At 43.6% G+C, this 26,682-nt stretch overlaps 1 protein-coding gene across 5 annotated transcripts in view; it reads right to left on the reverse strand.

Moving 5' to 3' along the window:
• The window catches only part of LOC138526331 (interleukin-1 receptor-like 1), a 524,029-nt gene that overhangs the window by 453,375 nt on the left and 43,972 nt on the right, over positions 1 to 26,682 (reverse strand). For 2 of the 5 annotated variants that reach the window (XM_069636937.1, XM_069636935.1), the window contains exon 2: positions 2,019 to 2,123. The exons of the other annotated variants lie outside the window; for them this stretch is intronic. The gene's annotated coding sequence lies outside the window, so the exon portion shown is untranslated. The remainder of the gene's footprint in view (positions 1 to 2,018; positions 2,124 to 26,682) is intronic. 5 annotated transcript variants of the gene reach the window in all.

The following is a 26,682-nucleotide window of genomic DNA, read 5'->3' on the forward strand; positions in this document are numbered from 1 at the left end:
AAACTGTTCTGAGAGTACTACAAGCTAATTAGCTTGTAGACTGTACACATGATACTATATGGATGAGATGATTTATCAAGAGTCAGATTATGTAAAGGACTCCTTTGGTGCAGCAGTGTATGTGGCTGTGGTTATAAGGATTCCAGGATCCGTGAGTAATTATTTGGCTCTTGAGCCTAATCTTTAGTCGCTGCTCCTCCACCAAGTCCATCCCTCCATCATGGACATGCGCGAACGTAGTGCCCATCTATAAAAAAGGAAACAGGGCAGATACAGCTAACTATCGCCCTATCACCCTCTTAGACCCCATAGGTAAACTTTTTCGGTCTCTTCTCTTACAACGATTTACTTCTTGGGTGAACAAAGCTCCCTGCCAGGACAAACTGCAAACTGGATTCAAAAAGAATCTGGGCACAAATGCAAACATCCTTATCCTGAGCTTACTTAAAAGCAAAATCCTGGAAGGTCGCCCACACTTATTCATCACTTTTGTCGACCTAACCCAGGCGTTTGATTAAGTTGATCATTCAAGATTGTGGCAGAAACTCAACCACTGGAAATGCCCACATGACCTACTTGCACCGATTAAAGCCCTATATTCTAACACGTCCATGCGGGTCCCTTTGAACCAACAAGGGACCCTCTCTGGGAAAATAACTACGGCCAGAGGAGTTAAACAGGGCTGCCCATTGGCCCCGGCCTTGTTTTGGATTTATTTGGGCGATTTCCAGGAATCTGAAAAATCAGTACGAGCTTTTCCACCAAAACTCAGAGGCGACCAGATCAGCCGCCTGCTTTATGCCGACAATCTAATTCTATTAGACCACACTCCGATAGGCTTACAACGCCAGCTTCCCAACTTGCAGAAGTACATGGCAGAAAATAACCTGGAAATTAATGAAACAAAAACAAAAATGATGGTCATTGAAAAACAGTGAAAAAGAAGGAAAAGACCATTCTTCACTTGGGTACGACCACAATAGAGCGAGTCATCAGCTTCAAGTACCTCTGTGTCATCTTGGACAGTTCACCTAAAGAAAAAGTGATGCAAGAGGCTCTCCACGTGAAAATTATTAAATTGGCAACTCAAGGGAAGGCCATTGACATCAAATTTGGCCGATTTTCAATCATCCCAGCCAGAGATTTCTACAAAAAGAAGGTCATACCATCCTTGGCTTATGGCGCAGACGCCATGCCGAACCTTCCTACAGAATTGTGGCCAAAACTAGAAGCTATCTTTTGGAGATCAATTCTCGGTCTCCCTAAATCGACACCTATCACACTGATCAGACGTGAACTCAGTCTTTCATCTATGGCAACAACAATAGACTGCAACAGCGTCCTACTATACAGGAAATGTATTCAGAAAGAATCTCCATACGCCTATGGCCTGATAAATGAAGAAATCTGGCTTGGCACTTGCCAAATGTTAACAAGATGGGAAACCAAGAACTTGGCCATTTTAAACTCAGTTGAAAGTAATGCGGACGAGCTTATAACCAATCCAGTAAAAGTAATCAAAAAGATTAAAGAGCTTGACTGGATTAAGACCATTGAATCCGCTAACAAATACAAACTTTCCAGCCATCTCCCTCCGTTTGCCAAGAAGTTGGACTCATTACAACCTTACCTAAAGCTCTTTCCAAGCAGGTCGGCGCGCAACTACCTTTTAAAAATCCGACTGAACTTACTAGAAACAAATGAAGTTTTGGCTATAAGACAACTATCTTTAACCAATTGCTGCTGAATTTGCAAATCTCCTACTGTTAAGGAAACAATCCGCCACCTCCTTCTGATCTGTCCAGTGACGTGAGAACTTCGTTGTATATACTTGAAAGACAGTTTATCTAACTTCACACTTGAAGATGAGGAAAATAGTTGGAACAAACTGATTGGAGGCGACAAACAGAAATGGCTCCTAGCGACAGTGAACATCATTCAACAAATTTTTAAAGTGATGCTCCCTGCACAGACTTTGAACATTGTTCCAACTACACCAACAAACTCATTTTCCTCACCTCTCTTCCTCTTTTTGACCACGGTCTGTTCTTTCTTTAGCCCGCTCTACAGTTCTTCCGTTTTTCTGTCTAGTTGTTCAACTACTACATTTCTTTGTAAAAAATCTGTAGAGATTAAAAAACAAATTTTAAAAAAATGGTTTGCATTGGATACTTTACTTAAGAGGAGCTGTGTGTTGGTGAGCTAGGACTAGTTATGACAGATTGGGTAAGAGGGTTAATTGGCATGCTTATTTAGATTGGTGTTGGCTGTTCTGGAAAATATGAGGACTTCAACTTGTTCTGTGTTGGGGGTCTTAGATTAATATCATGAGCTATGCATTTATTAACGGGGACATCACAAAAAGTTAAGGTCAGTAGAAGATTGAATTATAAAGATTGTATGTGTTTGATATGAAGGGACAATGTAACAAAAACAACTAGTTGTGTTCCAGGTATATATGCAGCAGTAAAATGTCTGCAGTTATTGTGGGGATGCACACACCGATTGAATGTCCCTAAATGCTAGGGAAGCAGGCACATGACAGAGCTATACAGTATTAAGCAGGAGCAAAGTGAGTCAATCTATCATGCAGATGCTGTGAGCAAAGCACTATAAGAGTGGCTTGTAATGCTTTTGGTGTGCAGGGAAAAACAAAGATTCATATCCAGCTGTGTACCAGGTGTTCAGGTATCAATATTAGGTTAAACAGTTGTTATGGGAGCATGTACACATGCAGTCAAGTTAATCTAGCTGTGTGCGAAAATGCACACAACACAGTGAGTCAACGTTGCAGTTATGGTTGAATATACACAGGTGGACAGGTCCATTTATCAATGAGATTGGTATGCAGGTAACAGAGTTAGTTAACTTTGTGATAATTTTGTTATATTCTACATAGAGCAAAAACAAAGAGGTGATGGCTGCAATGTTTATTTCTTTAAACTCTGGAAATTGCTCTAGGCAACCCTCCAGATCATCTTTCTTCTCCTGCCAAGCCGCTAGAGAAAGGGAAGGACCATATGCAAATCAGACTTGTTCCCACCTACAAAGTAGTAGTCTAACCCAAACTGCTAGGTCACATCCCTTCTGTACAAGACCACAAGCATCCCCAAACATGTTTCAGCCTCATTGGGCATCATCAATGAGGAGTAGCTTGGGTTTCTAGGCCCAGCAGACAAGGCACCCACTTCTGGACATACCTGTCCCACTCAGGGTGGCAAAGGAAAAACAAAGAGATGATGGCTGGAAGGTTCAAGATGTAATCTTAGATCTCAGGCAATTGCTCTGGGCAAGTCTTCAGACCATTGTTCTTCACCTGGCAAGCCATTATAGATCTCGTCATAAAGTATGGGGCCAACACAATGAGTGTCTTGTGTATGTGCACACCAACAGAGTCTATGCAGCTATGTGCTTGGTATACAGTCACATACAAAAGGTGAAATTCAGCAAGGTGTTAGGTATCCAGTGAGCAGCATGGTGAGAAGTGCAATTTCTGTGAGGACAGACTCAATGATTAACAGGTTATCTGTTAGGAATTCATGCAGAAATATAGTTAGCTGTAGAGGAGACTGAAGACAGAGCTTTAAACTGGATGTAGGCTAACCCAGTGGGATAATGTAGCTATGAGTTACATAGTGAGCTATACAGATGAAGTGGAGGCTAAACACGAAGGGTCAGTGTGGGTAATTGCTTGTCATGCACTCTAATACAATGAGTTAATCAAGATGTTTATCTGGAATTTCAAGTAAAACAAAGAGTCAATCTAGCTATTTTTTATGAGGTCGGCAGAATAATGAACTATAAAAACAAAAATGGTGGGAAACAGGGTTTCATGATCAATGTCCTCCAGGATGTGGAACATCATACCAGTCCACATTAGTCTCACATCCACCTTTGTGCTATTCTGAAAGGCGCTAAAGAGCGTCCACTTTGAGTAGCACCTTCTTCATGCAAAGAAACACCCCTGATCCCACCCCTTGCTGAGCCCACTCCACCTCTAATTGCTGTTCATGTTGCTTAGATGTAATGTAACAAAACCCGTTGTAGTTTTGTCCCCTGCGTGCAGTCCTATATACCTCTGATGTGTAGAGCTCTGTTGCTCCTCACAGCTAGGTCTGCACCGAATAAACACCAAAAATACAATACTTAAATCAGATGGGACTGTGTCAACAGAACGAGAGAGGGTGATCATGAACCAGAGATGTGTGAGTGAGAAAAGCAGGGCTGAAGGCGAGACTTGAAAACAAGAGACGCCTGCGCGAGACAGAATGCCTCTGAACTGCACCAACGAGAGACACCCACAACTGAGAGGAGTAATAACTTAAAAAACGAGAACGAAACCAAGAACCAGCTAGAGGAGGTTGATGGAGTTAATCCAAATGCTGAGCATTAGGATTTGGGTACATAATCCCACAGCATTAATAAAGATAGAGAAAGGAAAGCAATTGAAATACTGCGTTCTGGGAAACAGAATGCAACCCCATTGCAAAACGAAAAAAAAAACATTCAAAAGTTGCATACTGGGAAATACATCACAACCACAAAGTGTAAGAAAACCCTGAGCAAGAAGCCAGGTGAAACAGCACAGTCTAGGAGACAGAGTACACTCCTACAAGGTTGAACAAATGTATACATTTTGAGTGGAGAGTGAAGGTAGGGTTCCAAAGGTTAAAGAGAAAGGTTTCACAGACACTTAAACCTAATCCCAACATATTATTTTCTTTTGCCAGTCCATTGAAACTTAGACATGTGTTTTCCTGTGAATTATTTGGGACATGCTTGTCCTTCTAGTGCTGTTTTGTTAATAATGAATAGTTTGAAGCAAAAAATGTGAGATACAAAATTAATGTGATGTCATAATATTTGATGCAAACGGATTGTGTGGTATTTATGACACCACATAAACATGACAGGATGAAGAATGCTGAAATTAAAAAAAAACAGCCATGATGAAACATGAAATTGGCAATATCGAATTAATATATCTGTAATGTAATGCCTGGATTTTCCACTGGTGTAGTTAATAGCAAGTGTTGAGAAAGCCAACAATTGTGAGCTAAATATATTTAGTCGTGTTTGGTGCTGTCAGGCATTATTTTCGTTTCCCCAAGTATTTATAGCATACAGAGCTGCAGGAGATGACATTTGCCAGGTACTGGTACTCACATCATATGACACATAACTTCATCAAATGTCAGATATTCACTTCAGATGCCAGCTTTCACCATCAGCCTTCACATATTGCCGTAAAATGCCCAGGTGCTAACATCCTTTACAAGGAATTCCTATCCAATGCCAGATGCTCACCCCATATGTCTATAATCAGACACCTCTGTCCAGAGAATCTTGGAACAGTATGGATTTTGTTTAACACATAAAATAGTACCCTACATACACCTTTGGAAGAATGAAAGGTGGAGGCATCTCTGTATGGATTCGATTTTCGTGCAAGTGTAAAACAAATGGATTTCTATGGTATCCACATCGTTTTTGCACCTACTGAAAAGGAGGCGGATTCTAAAGTAATCCATTAGTAATTGGCCTTCTGCAGAGTGTAATTTGCAGGCAGTGTTTATTTGTCTTGCAACAGAGAGGTAAATGGAGGAGTAAAGGAGAGATTGCCTCGCTTTTAGTCTTTCCTTGTTCCCTTCAAGGCGTGAACGTTTAAAATGACATGGTTCAAATGCTTCCACACTAGCATCAAGTACTTTCAAGCCTCTTGCAAACTTTGATACACCCAGACTGCTGCTGCACAATACTGAAGCTACCCACTGACAACCAAAATGCTACTGCATAGCCCAAACGCCATTGAGCCTTCCATTTATTCACATGCAAAGTGGTGGCTGAGTGACACCATTCCACCCCGGCAGCTCAGATCAGTGGAAGGTGCCCAGAAGCCCAGCCAGATGCTGTTGATTCATCTACAAGAGACTAATGCATGGACACGTATTGGCTGTTTCATTCCCAAGCATCTGATGCACCCTTGATCCTAATAATCTTAACATTGGCCCCTAAAGACTAGTTGGGTTTCCATTTCTCAGCCTTAGCCAACACCATTGCAATGTCTATTGTTTATACTTATGTGAATTGCTCTGCAGGATTGAGAACTTGGCAATTTGTTATTTTTCACCTATCTTTTAGCCTATATTTCATGTGTGTTATCCTTGCAGGGGTGAGTTACAGAGTATTGTTCATTACTGTGTGTTGTTAGTAAATAATGCTCTTTTGTATAGAGACTTCCTTGGATATTACGTTTTTTTAGTTTGACCCATATAGTCATTGCTTGGAAGGATCTGCTTCTGATCCAAATCTTTACAGAGTCGGGCCTGCCCTCGCCCCACATTCCATAGAAAGGTAAGGGAGCTATATCTACAGGTGCCTGTTTATCTTTTATGGCTGGGTCTCCAGTGAACTAGGTTGTGCAACAAGTTTAGGTATAGCACAGATGGCTATACCATTGTATTTCTTCTGACAAGAGTAGGATTTTGTCACTATGATGGCAGCGAGAGCGATTCAGTAGAGGACTGCTTCTGTAGCTCAATCTTCTAAAATAAATGATGTGTGCAGGCAATGTTAAGAAAAATGACCATGCCTGAACTGTTGAAGACCTGCATGCTTTGCATCAGGAGAGTAGGGATAATAGACTGATGGGCATTCTTGCCGTAGAGTGGACGATTTTGCTTCCTATAGATCACAAGCTTGAGATATATCCCAAGAAAACCAGAAACTGCCGCTGAGTTATCAACCATAACATTCCTTTTGAGGCAAACTAATCCAGTCCTAGAAGAGTAGTATTGATTGATTGATTGATTGATATTTTATTTCTATTGCGCTCGTACACAAGTGTTTCAGAGCGCGACCAGGCAAAGGAGAGGAACAGGGGAGAACAAAAACAGCGATCTTACTAGGCCCAGTGACATTGAGAACACGCAAGTGCATGGGAGAGGGGAAAAGTGCATGGAAGGAGGGAGAAGTGGAAAGTACGAAGCAGAGGAGAAACAGATAAATAACAATAAATAAATAATAAAGGCAACAAACAGTGGTAATGCAGCCAGCAATTTGCAAGTGCTAGGTTTAATGCAGCAGACAGGGTAGGTCTGATAAGTACAAGAAGAAAAGGGGGGGGCTGTATGGGTACAGATACAGACCCAAGTGCAAGGGGTGGCTCAGAGGCAGTGCGGGAGGGTGGCAGGGTGAGCAGGTACCTGGGCCCGAAGGACAGAGGGTGGCCAGGTGCACAGTGCCAAGAGAGAACAGATCAGCAGGGGAGAGGGGGAGCGAAGGCAGAAGAAAAGAGGGAGGTCTTGAGGTGCTTCTGGAACCGGAGATGGTTCTCCTCAAGTATTAGAGTGGCAGGGAGGCTATTCCAGAGGGAGGCCCCAGCCGAAGACAGAGATCTACCCACAGCTTGTTTCTTTGAAACACAACTGACCCTCAGGGAGTTGGAGGTAGAGGAGCGAAGATATCGAGAGGGGAGGTATTTGTGGAGGGATAGCCGAAGGTATTTTGGACCCAGGCCCCAGAAAGCCTTGTGGACAATGCAGAGGGTTTTGAATGTAATCCTTGCATCCACTGGGAGCCAGTGGAGAGACTTCAGAGCTGGAGAGATACGATCCCAGGGCTTGAGGCCAAGGACAAGTCTTGCAGTCCTGTTCTGGATTAGTTGCAGAGGGCGGAGAGTAGAGGCAGGTAGATTTAGAAAGAGGCTGTTACAATAGTCCAAGCTAGAGAGAACAAGAGCTTGGGAGACCATGAGCTTCTCGGGGAAGGAGAGTAAAGGCAGAGTAACTCTGAGGAGGTGTCATCAGAAATTTGACTTTTTAGAGACCTCAGAGATGTGGGCGTAGAAGGAAAGGGTGGAGTCAAAGATGACTTAGCCTCACAGGTGGGGGTACGAGGAGGGCCAAGCGAGGCCGGCCAGAGAGTGAGGGGAAAGGATGGTGAAAGTGTGCCGATGAGGAGGATCTCCGTCTTGCTGGCATTCAGACAAAGATCATTGGCGGAACACCAATCTTGAATGGCAGTTAGGCAATCAGAGATGAGAGAGGGAGAGGAGGTGGCAGAGGGCAGCCTGAAAATGAGTTGAGTATCCTCAGCGTAGCATTGGAAATTTGAGCAGAAAGTGGCAATGCAGTGGGCGAGAGTTGCCAGGTATTGGTTGAAAAGCCAGGGCGAGAGGTTAGACCCCTGGGCAACACCACAGGTAGAGAGGAAGATAGATGAATAGTACAGAAGAAGAGAGATCTTGTAACCTTAGAAATAGAGAGGTTTGACATGCATGAGTTATTATTTGATGATCAGATGAATACACAGAGGGCAAACCGATGCTCTATATGCCCTTAGATTTAGGAGCCCAATGAAGTGGGAGGGATATGCTTGATTGGTTGGAAGGACTAGACCCGGCCTTCCAGCTCCAAGTGCAGAGTTAAATATTGTGGGGGGGCATCCCTGATAAGTTCCTTACTGACCCAGGGCATTGATGCCATCATTAGTCTTTCCGCTGAGGATAGGCTCATACATGTGTATAATGAAACCAGCTATCCACATGAAGCTTTGTAAAAAAAAAAAAACCTGAGCAATAATTGAGGAGTGTTAGAGAGTTCACAATTAGGGGTAACTTAGCTTTTGAAGCACTTATTAGCGTAATTGAAGTTCAGTTGTGGAAGAATAGGTATAATATTCTTGACATAGGTCATGGAATGTATCATCTGGTTTGTGGAGAGCATGCACTTAATAATTGTGAGGCAAATTACATCAACACTGAGCAGACAAGAAGGTCACAGACTTTAGTGAGCTTACCAAAGCTGATGGCAGGCATTTGAGTATACACGCCAAATTTGAACTGAAATGAGTATGACTAGACCAGAAGGGCATACATATGACATGACTACAATGAGTCAGGAGAAAGGTCCACACTCAAACTTCTAAACAGGCACCTAAAACCCTGGTGGGAAATCTCACAAGCATGTGACCGAGCCATCTATTTAAAAGAATGGAGATGCATCACCTAACACTGTGGGACCAATGTTAAATGCACCCTGACTGTGCTGGATTTGTGGCGATGTTTTCCATATACAGGGAGATCCAGTTTTCAATGGCAAACTCAACCCTGCTGCAGTTACAGTGGGCTTGCTAGAGGAAGCATTGCCCCTGACCCCTGGAGTGGACACATGTGTGGAGCTTTATTTTAGTGGTACCAGCATGGGGTATCATGAGGCGTCCCAAGTCCCACAGACTACATAGGTATTTATGGAGCACATATTCATCCATGACAAGGGAACTCTCCCAATGTAAACACTGTCAAGACATAGTGGGTACAACCTTCAAGACACAGTGGGTACAACCTGGGTTGTTGTACATGAAAGTCTCAGAATGTACAGTTAGAGTGTTGTATGGATCTAGCACATTCCCAATGCCTGTGGTAGAGTTTAGGTGGAGGATAGAAAGTGCAAAGATCTGCATAACTGTTACAGACTGACTTATAGTAGGATTTCTGCTGGATTATGGACTTTTTGATGAAGAGAATTTAGCAGTGGTAACTAAATCGAGCGCTCTTCAAAAATCCCATGAAAATGCTTTCAAAGGCAGAAGGTTTAGAAGCTCTTCCTGTAAGAGAATTTGAGATGCAGATGCAAAGAGTAGCTCCACATCAAGTGCCAGATCCCACTGGGCTGCCTAATCCCATAGAGAGAAAGAGCAAGGTCAGTGGGCCGATGGTCTGTTCCTGGAGCAGAGGGATCTGAGATGTATTAGGCTCTGGTAGCTTCAGACATAAGTGGACTGCCAAAGCAGATTCATTTGTTGTCACCTGGAGGCCCAATTTAGGCAGACTTTTGCCAGGTGTAGCATAACTGTGCCACATTAAAGTGTTCAATATGGAGGTGGCAGAGCAAGTTTAAGGTGAAGCATTCGGTTTCTTAGAGTTAACTGGGAGCACGATATCCTGTAGAGTGAACCCAGGATATCCCAGGCATGGAAGTTGATTGCCTTACGATGCCTTAGAAGGTTTCTACTGGACTTGGTCTACACATACCTTTTGCTGGTTTCTTCAAAATGGCAAAGAGAATTAGCCGGTTGTTTTCTAATTTTTATGGGTGACCACATGGTTTGTTTATTTATTTATATGTACCGCACCTACAGCCCATGGATATAAAGGTGCACATGTAGCAAAAAAAATACAAAACGAACAACAAAAGCCCTGGAATCAGGGCAACATAAAAGCAACTAAAATGCCAGTAGAACCAAAATAATGACAACAAAGCCAAGCCAAGGAGCAAAAACAGAAGCAATCCAATACAAGAACAAAATGGTTAAAAAAAAGATAATATGAAAAAAGGGTCTTGGGTGCTCTTTTAAATACCGACAGTGAGCACATCGCCCACCAGTCGGGAGGGAGATCATTAAACAAGCTAGGAGCTATGGAATCTAAGGCCAATCTGCCCCCTCTTTCAAGATTAACTTGAGGTGTTAACAGCAGGCAATCATTGTTTGAGCGCAGCATGCGCAAACAAAATTTGGTAAGGATAGTCTACACTTCAGATGTGACGGACATATTGCATACAGACATTTGTGAAAAATATCGGCAACTCGAAAACGTAAGAAGTTCCTTTACAGCAAGCCAGTGCAGCGCACAACAAGTTGCAGTAACATGAGCCCTACGTTTCAGCTAATTAATGACCCTAAACTGCACCATTTTGCAGTGCTTGAAGCTACTACTCTGGGTGGAACCATGCAAGAGGCTACCACAGTAGTCAATCTTGGAGCCCACAGTGGCGCGAGCCAATGCAGCATAGTTCTCCTTGGCGAGGTAAAGATGTATGCGACATAGCAACTTTAAATGGTAGGAGGTGGAAGAAACTATACAGTTGGTAGGGCCTTCATAGAAAGAGTGGCATCCAGGTATACTCCCAAGGTTTTGACATTTCCTACCGCTGGAATAGTACAGCCTGCAATCGTAAACTCTTTTTGAATTCTTGTGAGAGCTTACCCAATCTGTTCTAAGTACGAACAATCAGATCTGTCTTTGAGTGTTTCCAAAACGGCCTGTTGAATTCCATCCAGCGGTAGATGGTATTGTAGATTGTATTAATATTGGCGGAGCCCTGCTTCTAATCCCCAGTAAAATGCAGCAGAAACTGCGTGTCGTCAGTGCAGTTGGTATAAAGTACCCCGGGACCACCCAAGATACGAAAGAGAGGCTTTGTAAAAAGATTATATGAAGAAGACGAAAGGCAAGAGCCCTGAGTGATACGCACACTAAATCCACATGGAAGGCTGCACTAGGCTAACTGAAGACTCTAGCAGAGCGGTCGGATATGAAAGAATGGACTCAGAATACAGCATTTATGGATACATTTGTTATAGACCTCAGTCTATCGGTCAATATGTCATAATCCATCAGGTCGAAGGACGCTGAAAGGTCCGGAAGTATAAGGAGAGGCATGCCACCCTTATCTATGATCTGAAGAATACTAGATTTTAGAGCTAAAAGGGCAGATTCTGTACCATGAGCAGCTCTTGATCCGGATTTCCTGCAACCAAGTACATTATGTTTCTCTAAGTAAAAGATTTTGTTGGAATGTGCCAGATTTGCCAGGCAAATGGTAAATCACGATATGCAACAAAGTTCCCCCTAACTCTGCTACCTTTGTGTGGGTGGACGTCTGAGTGAACACAGATGAATATTGTTGGTCCATTAAATCTCGAAACAGTGTCAGGAAACAAGTACATCATTGTTGTTGTGGTTAGTGCTACACTATACCCACAAGATGTTTCCTTATGAAACATATGCACCCCTCTAGTGTGGAAAGCTGTGTTTCAGATGTTCTCATGTGGGTGTGGATTTTTACATAGAGGTTATCTCTGATAGAGGTATATATTTCAGATCTGCATATATAAAGGTAATGTGGGATACATGTGGAGCAACATATACATTCTATACACTATTTCACCCCCAAAACAAATGGACTAATCGATGTATAAAAGATGCGATAGGTGGATTGGAAGAACCCCTAAGTAGAACATGGGATGGTCTCCTGTCATGTCTCTTGTATATCTGCAAAGAGGTGGCAGATTAAGGTTCAATCCATCCTTTGAGACTCTGTTTCATCATCCTTTTAGATGTCGCCTACATCTGGTAAGAGAAGGGTGGAAAAGCAACTCCAGAAGCCTTACTCATGATGTAGTGGTCTATGTAATGGGACTCAGATACAAAATTGGCTGTGCATGTCCTAAAACAATCTTAGAGCGAGTCAGGAATTGGTAAAATACTTGCATGACAAGAAAGATGCCATAACTCAGTACCCTCCAGCCAGCTGGTTTGGATTATTTAACCTGTCACATGCACTGCCCTTCGGGATAGACTGGCTAGACCCCACAGAATGCTTCAAAGGCTCAGAGAGGTGAAATATTTCTGATACAAAAGCACCTAAGTAAGCCCATAGAGTATTTCATGTCAACTGGCTGAAACCACATTACATAAGGGATTACATGGTTATGTTTCCCATAACCAATGAGGTCCTAAAGAGAAAATGGATCCCTCTGAGATTTGTTACATACAATATTCAAGGATGTTTTAGTAGAGGTTGTGCACGTTGCTTCTGGATTGAAAGAAGAATAACCAATCGTCTTCTGACATACCCTTGGGTAATTTATAGGGGTTGTTTCACTAATTCAAGGTCTAAGAGACTGGTGTGTTGATAGTGTGGACACAGAAGACAGCAGGCCAGCCACAGGCAGTATTTACTGTAAGTCAGATAAAATGAGTGAAAACATCAATGTTTCCAAGAGGTTAGCACTTGTGATTTGGGAATTTTATGGTCCAAGGGCTAGTCCTGTAGTGCTCATTCCCAAGTAAGGGGCCCAGAAGGAAACTATCAATGTTTATTTTTGAGTAGAGGATAGAGGGGTCAATACTGTCACCATTGCAGATGCACACTGAATACCCAGAGCCAACAAGATTGTTGATGAGTTTAGCACTGCCAATAACATCTGTACATGTAACCTCATGGCCATGTACTGGTAGATTGGCCTAATGGATGGCACCATGGAGAGGTTAGAACTTTCCATAACAATAGGCCACTTCCAATTCAGTGTGAAGCCCATTTGGGCTACAACATGCACATAACACTTTTCAAATGATGGCAAATCATGCCCTTATGGTGCTTGGAGACTTCGGTGTCACCTATCTAGATGGCATTGCTGTTTTTAGTCACACTAGCAAGGTTCTCCTATCCCACCCGATATAACTGCTTCAGTCCATGCAGAATGCTGGTCTGATTTGTATGGCTCCCAAGTGCCACATATTGCAGTACATTGGGAGTTACTTGGGTCAATAAATCAGCGCTGTTGAGAAATATTCTATATCCTCTACAGTCTAAGGTTAAAGGTCTCTAAGAATTTAGCATGCCTACAACCCAGACTGAGAGTGAGAGCATCCCTTGGTTTGACTGTGCACCATTGTTCCTTCATCATGAGGTATGGGACTATTGACCTACTCTTGAATGATATGACATCCAAGAAGTTGGACGTAGTTTTTTGTTTGGTTTTTTTTGTCTTATATAGCGCACCCAGCTCATATGCATCTGTGTGCTTTCTTACATAGTATAGAAGTTACACTTGTTACACAAGCAAGAACAACAAAGTGAAGATAATGACATTACAGGTAGAGGCCGATAACATATTAACAGATAGAGATTGTAGATTAGGGGACGAGGTGGGGGTGGTGATGGGCTAGTTAAGCGGGGATACTTGGTTGCTTACACTTTGAGTGAAGAGGTACGTTTTTAGTTGTTTCCTGAAGATCCAGAACGATTCCTGGGCTCTGAGATGGAGTGGCAGTGAGTTCCAGATTTTGCTGGCAAAGGTGGGGAAGCTGCTACCACCTGACCTTTGGAGATTGAACCTTGTGGTGGCTAGTCAGTGCTTATAGGCAGTGCGGGTAGGTCTGGAGCATTGTGTCGGACTGATGCTTTTGGACAGGTAGACAAGGGCCATCTGGTTAAGACATTTGTAGGTTAGGGTGAGTGATTTGAATATGATGTGTTCCTGTACTGGGAGCCAGTGTTGTTGTTGTCTGAAGGCAGAAATGTGTGCTGATCTGGGGACGTTGAGCACAGCTCTGAGGGCATTTTCTTGTAGGACCTGTAACCTCCTGATATTTTGAGTCTTTGTCCCTGTATACAGGGCGTTGCCGTAGTCAAGCCGCATGAGGATTAAGGCTCCGGCTAGAATAAGACAGCTGACTGGGGATAAGAATTTTCTTCAAGCACTGATGAGTTTGCATGTTTATGCAGAGGCTGATGTGGTGGCATGTATTTGTTTGTTAAGAGTGAGTGCGGAGTCTAGGTGGAAGCCAAGCCTTTTAACCTCATTAGTGACTTTGATGGTGTATCCATTTACGATGAAAGACTTAAAGAGGTGGTTAAGTTTGGCGATTCTGTGTTGATAGTCAATGATAAGCAGATCCGTCTTATCAATTAAGCATAGCCCATGCTATGCCATCCAATCTTGGATAGATCGGTAAAAGGCATTGATGGTGGCTGGGTCTGTGTCGTAGTCACCTGAGATGGGTATAAGGACCTGGGTGTCATCTGCGTAATTGGTGTAGGTGACACCCAGGTCATCAAGATGGTCAAAGAGTGGCTTTGTGAAGATATTGTACAGAGAGGGGGCCACACAGGAGCCTTGTGGCACTCCGCAGATGATTGGTGTTGGGGGTACTTCGGCTTTGGGGGAGAAGACTTTCATGATCCTGTCACTGAGTAAGGATTTTAACCACAGAGTGGCGTTCGAGGAGAAGTTTGCTGCTGATGTGAGGTGTTTACACAGAATATTGTGGTCCACCAAATCGAAAGCAGCCGACAGGTCTAGTAGTAGAAATACGGCTATTTACCCATTGTCCCTCAGGTTGTCCATTTGGTTTATTAGGTCCAATAGTGCTGTTTCCGTTCCATATCTCGGACAGAAACCAGACTGGCATAACCCCAGGATGTTATTAGTTTCCAGGTATTTCTAAATGTGCAGATTTGTAACTATATCGAGAATTTTAAGGAGAAATGGTACCTTTGTTATTGGGTGGTAGTTTGTTGGGGTCCAGTGTGTTTTTTTTTTAATAGGGGTAGTACCAAGGCTTTTTTTAGGTCGGATGGGACGCAGATGTTTTTGAAGGAGGGATTGATAAGGCTAGTAATGAAAGGGGCGAGTTGGGGTGCGCAGTCTTTGATGACTGTAGGTGGGCAAGGGTTCCCTTGACACCTTGACTGTTTTAGGCGAAGGATGATCTTCAGAACTTCTGGGATGGAGACCTCTGAGAATTCGAATTGGGGAAGCTCATTGAGGCAGGTAGCAGAGGGAGGTGGGGTTTATGGGTATTGTCTAGACTGTTCTTTTTGTCTTCAATTAAGGATTGGAGGTGACTGATTTTGTTTGGAGGGCATTTTGAATTTTCTCACACCAGTCTGCATCTTTGTTACAGCTTTCTGGGGGTGGGATGTGGGTTTCAGGTTCTTTGAGGATTAGGAATAGTTTTTTGGTGTTGGTGCTAGCTTTGCATATTCTATCGTGAGTTGGTGCACTCTGTGCATTGTGTGGAATGAATTTCTGCGTAGGGTGCTAGGGCCATAGGTGCCCGAGGTATCCCTCGAGAGGTAAGTTCTAACAGCCAGGAGGGAGTTTCTGAGTGCCAGGGGGAGGGGGAGGCTGTGAGCAGCTGTGAGCCCCAGAGGGTCAGTCGTGGATTCCAGGATGAGGTTGACTAGGGGTGGGGGTATGTTATGTGTCAACTGTGGTGTTGAGTGGAAGTGTTTAGTTATGGCAGGATGGGTGATAGGGCTAGGAAGGGCTAGGGGAGTGGAAGTGGTAGGAGTGGCCTAAAGTAGGATAGAGTCAGGCAGTGGCAGGCATAGCTCAGAAGATTGATCAATGTGGCACTCATGGTGGTAGGTGGATACATGGTAGGGTCTGCCCCAGAAGTGTGGGTTTGTGTGTGGAGGAGTGCAGGTTCAGAAACGGCGAGTAAGAAGGGATGAGTCAACTTGAGTGACTGGAGTGTGGCTGGTTTTTGTGTAGGCTGCGCAGGTGTGGAATGGGTGGGTTGCCTGAGTGGAGGGGTTATTTATTAAAACTGATGGGTCGGTTGGTGGAGGGCTGTTCAAGGGGGTGCCAGTGCAGGTTGTTGTGCATCATGGAGTGACCAATGATGAGTCAGTGTGGTGGCTTATCGTGGGGTGGGTGGGCCTTGCGAGGTAAATGGGTTTAGGTGACTTAACAGAGGTTGCAGTGGGGTGGGTATGATTAGGATGCAGGCTGTCTGGGCGAAGGGCAGAACAGTCAGCTAGAAATCCCTAAATGGGGCGAGACAGTAGTGGTGCAATGCTGAGTGGCCAGAGCACTAACAAATGAGTTATAGTTGGTTTCAGAGCGAGTACACTTTGGGAGCAGTTCAACATAGATATGTTACGGAGAGCCAATAGCCTTTTGTGATTTAAACAAAATGCAAGATTTGGCACGCAGTGCACCTAGTGGTGTAGCCCAGTTACCGGCCTGCAATATAGGTACAGTGCAATAACAAGGTATTCTCTTTGGGAACATTACAGCAAAAGTACATTACGGAGAGCCACTAGCATTTACGCGTTAATTATTCAAGAAAATACAAGATTGGGCGCTCAGTGCACATAGTGACATAGTCAAGTTACCGGCCAGCTACATAGGTACAGTGTAGGTACAGTGTAGCTACAGGTATTCGCTGTGGGAACAGTTCTGAGGAGGTGCATTCCTGGATGCTCTGTGAAATTGAAGAGCATGGCGAGAAACCCTAATACTCAGAACCACAGACTCATCTTGTGGTGTGTAGTGAAGTTGGTGGGATGCAGGGAGCACATGGTCATCTGTAGCATAAGAAGGGATCTAGGTGGAGATCCATGGTTGCTAATGGCTTGAGGGAAGGTGCGAATCCGGCAGCCACGCAGACAAGAGTTCAACACAGAGGGGTGGACAATTTAGTTGGGCTGCTGCTGAGAACAGGTAAAGTGGAGGGATTAGGGACGTGAAAGGGCTGGGCGCTTGGGCACTCAGTCAGGCTCAGTCAGGTGCCTTAGTGAGTGCCTTGGGTGAGGGCCGGCTTTGCCTGATAGCGCGTCCCGATTGGACAATAAGGTAAAGTGTTGGCCAATGGACTAGTAGCAGGCAAAGCAAGGCCAGGAACTATGGTATTCAACAGCGGCAGCCATCTTAAGCATAGTTAACCCTTGTGGTTAATCTTAGGCAGCGGAGCGAAAAAGCTGAAGAAAAAGCTCCAAAATCAGTAATAAGGTGGTCAGAGCGAATGCTCAATGCTTAGTTAGATAAATCTGAGCAGCTGCTCCATAGATGAACGCTACTGAAATCAGATAGTAGCAGCTGACAAAAAGGATAAAAGCCCATGGCTTACCTCGGGGCGGTCCTGATTCGGACCCATTGTGGAAGGACACTGCTCCTCTGCAGCGCCAGGGGTGCGAGCTCCTGCTCAGACGTTGCCTGCAAAAATCTTTTCAGAAACTAAAAGGGCGTTTAAGCAGGGCCCCCATTCAGTTAAGGAGTTCATTATCCAGACAGAAGATAGTGATATCAGAATTGGAGCACTTTTTAGCACAGCTGAACTCTACATAGGAAGAACAACGCATCCCCTTCATCAGTTGAAAGTTGGCAAAATGAGAGAGAAACTGGACACCATTGAAATTCACCCTTTTGATGTAGTGTGGGCTGTACACAAGTAAATGTGTTCTTTGGGTCCCAGTTCTTGGTTCATACCGACTACACGTCTTTTAGCTGATTAACTGCTGTGTACAGTGAGAATTCTAAACTTGTGCACTAGGCCACATCGCTAAAGGATTCATCCAATGAAAGCCTGCAAAAGAACATTGCAACTTTAATGACTTCAGTGGGCACTGTCAGATCCTTAGAAAGGTGTTGTTGACTTATTTTTAGCTGGGGGCCATGTAACAAAAATTCCACGATGTACTCTTCTGTTTTTTTCGATTTTGTACAAAACAAACTGAAGTTGGTTTTCTTCATAAAGGTATGCTCTGCTGACTAAACAGACATTCTCCATCTACTGTATGTTCAAAAGATATGTCAGAGGTTACACTCTGGCTGACTTCAGGCTCACAGAGTCAGCAACTTAATCACCGACTTTCATATAGAGGGTGCAGATATACCGCTGTGCACATTCCAAATACACACCAGCAGCTGAATAGTCAACATGACAACGTGTCAGTTACAGAATTACAGAGATCTTCAAGCATGCACACGAGAAGCTTTGTAGCAGCTTCTTCATTTTAGCTTCCTTTAAGAGTCCATTGCCACATTTGCCTTTATCAGTTCTAATATACAAGGATCATGGAAAGTAGAATAGTAATCAGAAAAGTCTGCTAAGGCCCACAACCGCATGGCAGCAATGCGGCGTTAACTTAATTCTCAAGGACCCATGTTAAAACGTGTTGGTATTTCCATTGTTCAATCAAACCTGGTGATTCTACCACCCAACACATTGGATTATATGCAAAACTACAGAAAAAAGTATCAACCTTTCAAAGGCAAATGTTGTAGTATGATTACAAAAAAGTATAAACAGAAATACATTTTCCGAACGTACCCTACAATTAGTGATCCTCAAGATGAGCCAGTGCACACAAACAACCCATCAGCAACCCAGCTCATGCAGATGGCAGTTTCTCCTGGTTCTGGAACTATCCTATCCCCCTACACTCACTAACCAACCACATACTCTTTCTTGCAGAGCGAGGTGAGCGCTTGGAGACTGTCCCAGGGTGGTAGCAGTATGCGATATAAGATAACATTACATAACATAACCACGGTTAAAACCTGTTTTTGACGGAAATGAAAAGAGCAAAAAATGCCATTTGGTCGAGGGAAAGGATGAAATTGCATCCGGCTAGATGTAGGAAGGCGGAAAGAGGGCTTCCTGCGAAATTCGGAATTTGGAGGTGGCCAGGGGACAGAGTTACAGTCAAATGTTATCACTTTAACATGGGTTATAACCATGGCTACAACAGAAGACATGAACAGTAATGAAAGTGTGTCACATGAAACGAAGAGTGATAGGAATTAACGGGAGAGAGCTACTGACGGGAATGAATGGACCTTGGAAAGAGGAAGTGAGCACTTATTGAGTTCCTGTGAGTATGGAAAGAGATTTGGATTATATTTAGCATTTTCTTATACCTGCGGTGCAGTAAACAGGACTGGCCCTGCAAAGCTTCAAAGTGAGGAAGTGGTCGCCCCATCAGGCCATCTAAGTGGTTTTGTAACTTGTGCTAATTTATCAGGCAGCATGGCCTGAGGGGACCAGCCCCTTCCTCACTTCTGCATGGATGGGAGTCCTGTATGCCTAGCGTGTCAATAGCCATGGCCAGTGATTTTTCACCCCCACCGTCACTAGCTGTAACAAATAATATATTTGTTCACTTTTTTCCATAACCCGGCTATGAACTACAAATACCTGTGGCTATCTGTAGTGCATACTAAACTAGGTATCCAGGTCTCCCATCCGTGCAGTAACCGGCATCCACCCTGCTTATCTTCAAAGAGAGGAAGAGGCCGGTCCACGCAGGCCATGTTGCTGTAAGTGGTCAAGTGGTCTTGTAACGTGTGCTCATTTACTAGAACAAATGGCCTGAGGGGCTGGCACCTTCCTCACTTCGAAGCTAAACAGCATTGGTACCAGTCATTGTATGGATGAGAGTCCCGGATGTCTACTCCCAGTGTATGGACTAGAGATAGCTGTGGCTATGTGTAGGTTTATAAAATGGACAAAGAAAGAACATTTGTTTGGTCCCCCAGGCCCTCACCAAGTGCCCCTCATCTGTTCCAACTCCCCCCACTCCCTAGATGGCCTCCTCACCTCCCCTCTCCCATTCCCCCACCATAGCATACAGGGTTTCTGTGATGCAGTTTGCTTTGAGATGTTGGCTATTTGCAGCTATAGCCTAGGTTACAGAAAAGCTTTGTATTCCAAATTCAGTCCATAGACCCCCTCTGACTCCCACATTTCACTTGGTGTCCACTTAGACTAACCCCATCCCCTGCACCCAATCCCACCTCTGGTCTGATTGATTTTGCAGGATTTTTTACCTTCAAATGGCTTTTTTCCTGTGTTTCATTTTCCTCGGCTATATCTGCAGCTATCTCTCGCATTGAGAAAAAAAAAGATGGCAGCCGGTTCATTATAGACGACCGTTTTTTTTGGCAATTTACCCGGAATATAGCTATCTCTTTTGGAGAAAGGGGCACCTCCTCCTTTTCCATCAGATATTATAAAATGACTGGACTTAACCACAAAACACACATGGATCGTGAGTCAACACTTCGTGCCCAAGTTGTTTCAGACCTGGTCAAAATCCGTTTAGCGGTTTGGGCTTTGCAGTGGAGCAGAAACTGACTTTTTTTGTCTATAGGAAAATGACATTTGTCCATTTTTCATTTTTTCTCTCTCTGGGTAATTTCTTGTTTTTAACGGAACATTTCCAGTCTGCAGTTTGGGGGGGCTGCTTCCATAATTTTCTTCAGAATGTCAGCCAAATCTGTTGCACTAGTCAAAAGCTATTAGCAATTCATTTTTTCGAGTGTCCTATGGTAGTCCAAATCAATGTTAACTATAGAGCGACAAACGCTGCCCTATAATGTATTTAAAACATTTATTTGATAAAATAATCCTAAAAGCTTGAATTATTTTCTTTTATCTAAGAATCAGTGAAGTGGCAGTGGTTCCACTTCAAACTGACTGCCACCGCCAAAGTGTTTTGTGGACTGCCACAGTGTGATCGCAGGACCTCAGGATGCAGTCTTATTTCATAAATCTTCTATTGTAGGCATACATATAGAATTCCTTAAAGTGACTCCTATAGAAAATTACAAATGCATTGTTTTAGAGATAGAGTGGAGGCATCCCGGACTGATTCCTTCACCGTTTTGTCAAGTGTGGTGTTACGGGCGCAAGTAAGCACAGACAGAATTACTGAGCAGCAAAGTATCGCAATCGCAAATGTCCACTTTCTATGTGTGTTTGGTGCAAGCAATAGTGAAAATAGATGAAAGTAATCAAAAATGAACCAGGCAAAAGCAGGTGGGTGGATCAGCCTGGACGCTGCAGGCACTGGCGGGAAAGATGACTTGGGTGTATGTTTAGAGTGGTGATAACAGTGCTGTGAAAGGGGAGGTGGCGTAAGCATACTTGCGGACTTGGTATGCCTATATAGATGCCAATCCCTTCTCTCTACACTCATAATTGTGCCTCAGCGCTAAAGTCCCATCTCTGAGTCAAAACTCAGCAAGCATAGGGAATGTCAATAGTTTGGGCTTTCATTTCAGTACTACATAGGCATTTCTCAAGCAGTAGCATTGAATGCTTAAGTACTCGTACCTTTTGGAAGATATTGGTTTTATATGTCCTATTATGGACAGTGTGTGGACATACGGACATTATCAAGGGATGGTCATTGTGGGCATGTGTGTGCTCATGTGTGTGCTGGGCTGAGGTAAGTGTGTGACAATTGGTTTTCTTTATGTACGGCAGTGGAATGCTTCTGTGTTCATTCAGCTGCGTATGGATTGAGCTATCATAGACACGGTCATAGAGTGTGAGCTACTATTTCTTAGAGATGACTTTGAGGCATGTATATTCCATCTAGAATGTTCTGTTAAACAGTCAACACATGTTTTTAAAAAGTCGGAATTATGATTCCTATAACAGATATACAGCTACACAAGGGGGACATGTATTTTGAATTGAAATGCCTAAATCTGAAAGAGTTCACAGTTCATGCATATCGGCACATCACTTAGCGTGAACCCATTGAAATATAAATGGAGCCTTTTCTTGACACTTTAGCTCACTCTATACATTGGATACATAAACATGCTGAAAATGAAATACTTTTTTAAGTAAACACTTTAAGTAAACATTTAAAAAGATTTAACTTGATAGTAAATTCTTCCTGAGAGATTCCCCACTCTGTAAATCTGAGCCTGAAAACAACATCTTGTAATAATCTCTATATAAAATGGGCCTCATTGCAAGTTTGGCAGTATTCTGGTGGTAAATCCACTGAAATACCATCAAACAGAATTACCATTACTGCCACTTATTGTCACAGAATTACAGCTGGATTACAAGTAGTAGTATGGTGGTATTAGTGTCCATTTATGGAGTCTGACTCCATGGGGAATGCAGCGAATTTTCGTTGGCTGTAATTCTGCCGATTTCATTCTTTTTTGGAAGTAAATCAGTAAAATTACCTCCAGCACTCTTCTGGAGGTTATCCTCTACCTCAAAACCAATGTTTTGGTGCAGTGGAATGGTCATGCAGTGGTAACATATTTACATTACTGCTATTGTTTCCCACACATCCATGCTTGTAATGAGGCCCTAAAATGAATCTACAAAAAAGGTAGCAGGCACCCCTCTCTAGAAAGAACAGTGCATGATAACCTGTTCTGTGTTTTTTTCCCACGTTGGCTGAGAGTCCACAGCCATTGCTTTTAGCTCACCATACTTTTCACAAAGGAGGAATATCTATTTGCATATGAGTCTTTGTCCCGCCCACAAGGGCAGTCCAGCACCGAAATGCCAGGCAAACCTCCTTTAAACAAGTGTACCAACAGCAACCCCATGCACGTGTGTCAGCCTTGTTGGGCCTCATCAGTGAGGTGGAGCTGTGCCTCTCTGAGCACAGTGAGCAAGGGGTACACGTCTAGGTTCCTCCAGGTAATCTAGGGTGACCAACCCCAAGTTCCTTTAAAAAATACATAAACGGTAGCAGGTGCCCCTCTCTAGAAAGAACATGGCATGATAACCTGCTCTGTGGAACTTGGGGTTGGTCATCCTAAGTTATCTGGGGGAACGCAGATGTGGACCACTTGCTAACTGTGCTCAGAGAGGCACAGCTCCAACTCACTGATGAGGCGCAACAAGGCTGAAATACATGTATGGGGTTGCTGTTGGTACTCTTATTCAGAGGAGGTTTGACTTGCATTTCGGTGCTGGACTGCCCTTGTCGGCGGGACAAAGACTGATATTCAAATGGATATTCCTCCTTTGTGAAAAGTACAGTGAGCTAAAAGGGATGGCTGCGGACTCTCAAAGTGGGTAAAAACCACAGAACAGGTTATCATGTCGTGTTCTTTCTAGAGAGGGGTGTCTGCTACCTTCTTTGTATTTTTGTAAGGAACTTGGGGTTGGTCATCCTAAGTTACCTGGGAGAACCCAGATGTGGACCCCTTGCTCACTGTGCTCAGAGAGGCACAGCTCAACCTCACTGATGAGGCCCAACAAGGCTGAAACATGTGCATGGGGTTGTTGTTGGTACTCTTGAGGCTATTAAAAGAGGAACAGTACCCTTTTCTGTTACCAGAGGACACTAACTTTGGGCATTTTCAAGCAGCATATTTTACAAATCATGAGCCAGACTACTGTGGAGCACATGGGTTCCAGTATGTGTGCTCTTGGCAGATGGAGACTGTGATGTAAACTATGACAGAAGATAGACAAAGTGTAATTTGCATGAGAATATTATGATATAGTCTATGAGTCAGTCATCAGTCTTCTGGGAGCTGTAAAGAAACCTAACATAAAATGCAGTGCATGTCCAGAAACAAACTGAAGGTGTAGTACCGATATCCATCACCAAGCAGGAGAAATGCCTCCAAGTGTCCCAGAAATGTTCCAATCTGAAGCTTGCCCCAGAAACAAACAACTTTGTTGGTGAAGAAATAAAAGGGATGTGATATGAAGCATAGGGGAATCAGGAAATGAGGGTGAGACTCATTTCAAAGACAGGGCATACATAAGAGAAAATATGCCACCTTATAAATTAGATTGCGTTTTATGGGTGCAAGTATTTTTTGCTTCCTCTTAATGTTAACTGCAATAATACACATGCTCTTAAAAGGGAGATTTCTTTGCTGTGCTGACAATGGTTCATTTAATAAAAAAATGTCAAACATAAGTGCCGCATCTTCCAGTCTCTTGACTTCAAAGCAGAGTGTGTAAACGATTGAGCGTGTCAAAGTCACTTACCATCAAGCATTTCTACCCTGGCAAATGAGGTTGAGTTGGCAAAGGGTTCTTGGAATGCAGATATCATAGAACAGGATATCTACACACCCACAATCCATCGCAATCACGCCGTTACATTATGAGAAAGTGCTGAAAGAGCATAAGCACCTTATCAGCAAGACCTATTTTTGAGAATGTTCGTTTTTCAATTTGCAGTGTTTCTGAGAAAATCTTGAAATCTTAAAAGGAAGCCCTCCAACAGAGCAGAGCTGTGAAAGTAAAGCATTTGCATTTGTTTAAGCTTGTTCCTTTCTGTGTGGTTCTCTGTCTTTGCCACTCTGTTCTCGGATTAGCAGTTGAATAAGTAATGAGTGAATGATGGCATTGGGCCTCCTTACGAGTTTGCCGGTATAGTAACCAGTAAGCTTGCTGGTACCGTTGTTATATCGTACCAGCAAACTACGAGTTCTGCTCGTGGTTGCCTTTGCAGACACCAGGTCTTACCTGGTGGCCGTACCGGCACCCGGGAGCAGAACATGATGGTAGCACCGGAACGGTAATGATGCAACCATATTCCCTGTTTCCATTGGGCCCTATGTGGCTCAAATGGGAATGGGGAAACATTTTTTCCGGTGCCTAGGAAAGGGCAATTACCGGGTCTGGCAAGGTCGTAATGACCCGGTAATTGCCCTTTTCTGAGCGCCGGAAAAAAATTAATACCGGCGGCAGCCATGCCTGTACTACAGGCACAGCTACCACCAGCCTCGTAATGAGGCTCATTGTGTCTGTGGTTGCCAGGAGTCAATACACCAGCATTCACCAGCTATTATGGGTTGTCGGGAAGGCCCACTAAGGGGCAGGGAAGCCCTTATACTTGACTGAAAAGGAGGGTACTTATTGGGATGAGCAGCGAAGGGAGCTGCCGGCATAATGAAAGTAAACATAGCAGGTGAAGCAAGATTAATAATGAAACCAGGCACAGATGGTGAAAATTGGAAAAACAACCAAGATTGCTCTTCAAAAAGAACACAAGGGGCCAGATTACAGAAAAGTTTGCCCTATTTCTAAAAACACTGGGACATGTAAGAAACCCATTTCACCATGAAAAGTGCAGTTTGGCATGGCAAAAAAAGATACATTTTCAATGTGTTTGTTCATCAGGGCAAGGTTTGCCCTAGTGCTAATACCATTCTGTATTAGCACTAGGGCAAACTTTGCCCTGTTGTAAAAAGGCAGAGAAAATGTATCTTGTTTGCTCGAGGACCATTTTTGCCCTGGTGCCTATACCGTGCCAAACTGCACTTGTCATGGTGCCAGCCTTCAACATGCCTGGACAAACAATCTAAAATAAACCAAAACTCCTCCTACCCTGGCCTGCCACGCAGGGTATCGGGAATGCCACTCCCGAGCACAACCTTGCCACACATGGAGTAAATGATATACCCACACTCGCAACCATCAAAGGAACTGTACCGCCTTATGCCAGGGACTGCCACTCCCTGGCCTCAGGTCTGCCACACCTGCCACACATCACCCCACCAACTGGGGCAAATCTCAATGCCAACAACGATAACCTAAGGCATCCCTCAAGCATAACAAATTAACATCCACATAGCAACCTACACCTCATCCCATCTTTCAAAAGGAAACACAGGAAAGAAATGAAAAATAGATTGAAAAGTGACTTCTACCACAAAGAACACACTAAACAAATACGCATCTACAGAAGTATGGTGAGTAATGATACCCAGACACTGTGGGAGGACCCAAAAGCGTACTGTGCAAAAGTCCATGCAAACACAGTAGGATGGAAACTACTTATGCTTGCGATAAAAATCACATAATAGAAAAAAAATGTTTTCCAAATGATTGACTCTCCAATATCTCTTACCAGTGTCTTCACAACTACCAAATTCTTAAATCTTCACTTGTCGCCATTCCTGTTTTAAGAGGGTACTCCAATAGACACTGGTCCATACTCTGTGCCCAAATAGGAACTCCAATCCTAATTCTCTAAATAGTATCATCCGGCACCACAGACCTCTAACAATGGACTTCAACAAAAGCCCTTCTTTATGGGACACTCCAGCAATGTATGTTTGATACTACTCTAGAGACAGATATGGACGCTTTCCAACTAACGCGTCACATATTCTAACCTTGCATGGACCACCCCCACACAAGAATGTGCCTATCATATTTTATCACTGTCTCCAGGTCTACCGCCAAAGACACACTCTACCACAGTGCCTCATGTAAACCTACACTCCTTAATATCGACTCTCCATGTGTAATTTGCCCTACATATCCACCAACAGGATAATACTACACGAATGGATGCTCTCACACATTTGCGTTTCATTTCACAACAAACTCCACCACAGGATAATACTCCACCACAGGATAATACTCCACCACAGGATAATACTCCACTAGTGGATGCGCTCACACATTTGCGTCTGTATTTCTCAACATCTCAGATCTCCACTACTCATAATATAACTCTGAATTCAACTCTGGGCAACACACCTGGCCAGCATGTGAGCCGCAACATATCACTACATGCAATATTACATCTTTGACATGGATCCGTTAGAATGCAGGATGGCATCTTGCCCTTAATAAAATGA

The sequence above is a fragment of the Ambystoma mexicanum genome, chromosome 7p (genome assembly GCF_040938575.1).
Source record: "Ambystoma mexicanum isolate Mex_15411 chromosome 7p, UKY_AmexF1_1, whole genome shotgun sequence".
In the NCBI taxonomy this organism is placed as follows: Eukaryota; Metazoa; Chordata; class Amphibia; order Caudata; family Ambystomatidae; genus Ambystoma; species Ambystoma mexicanum.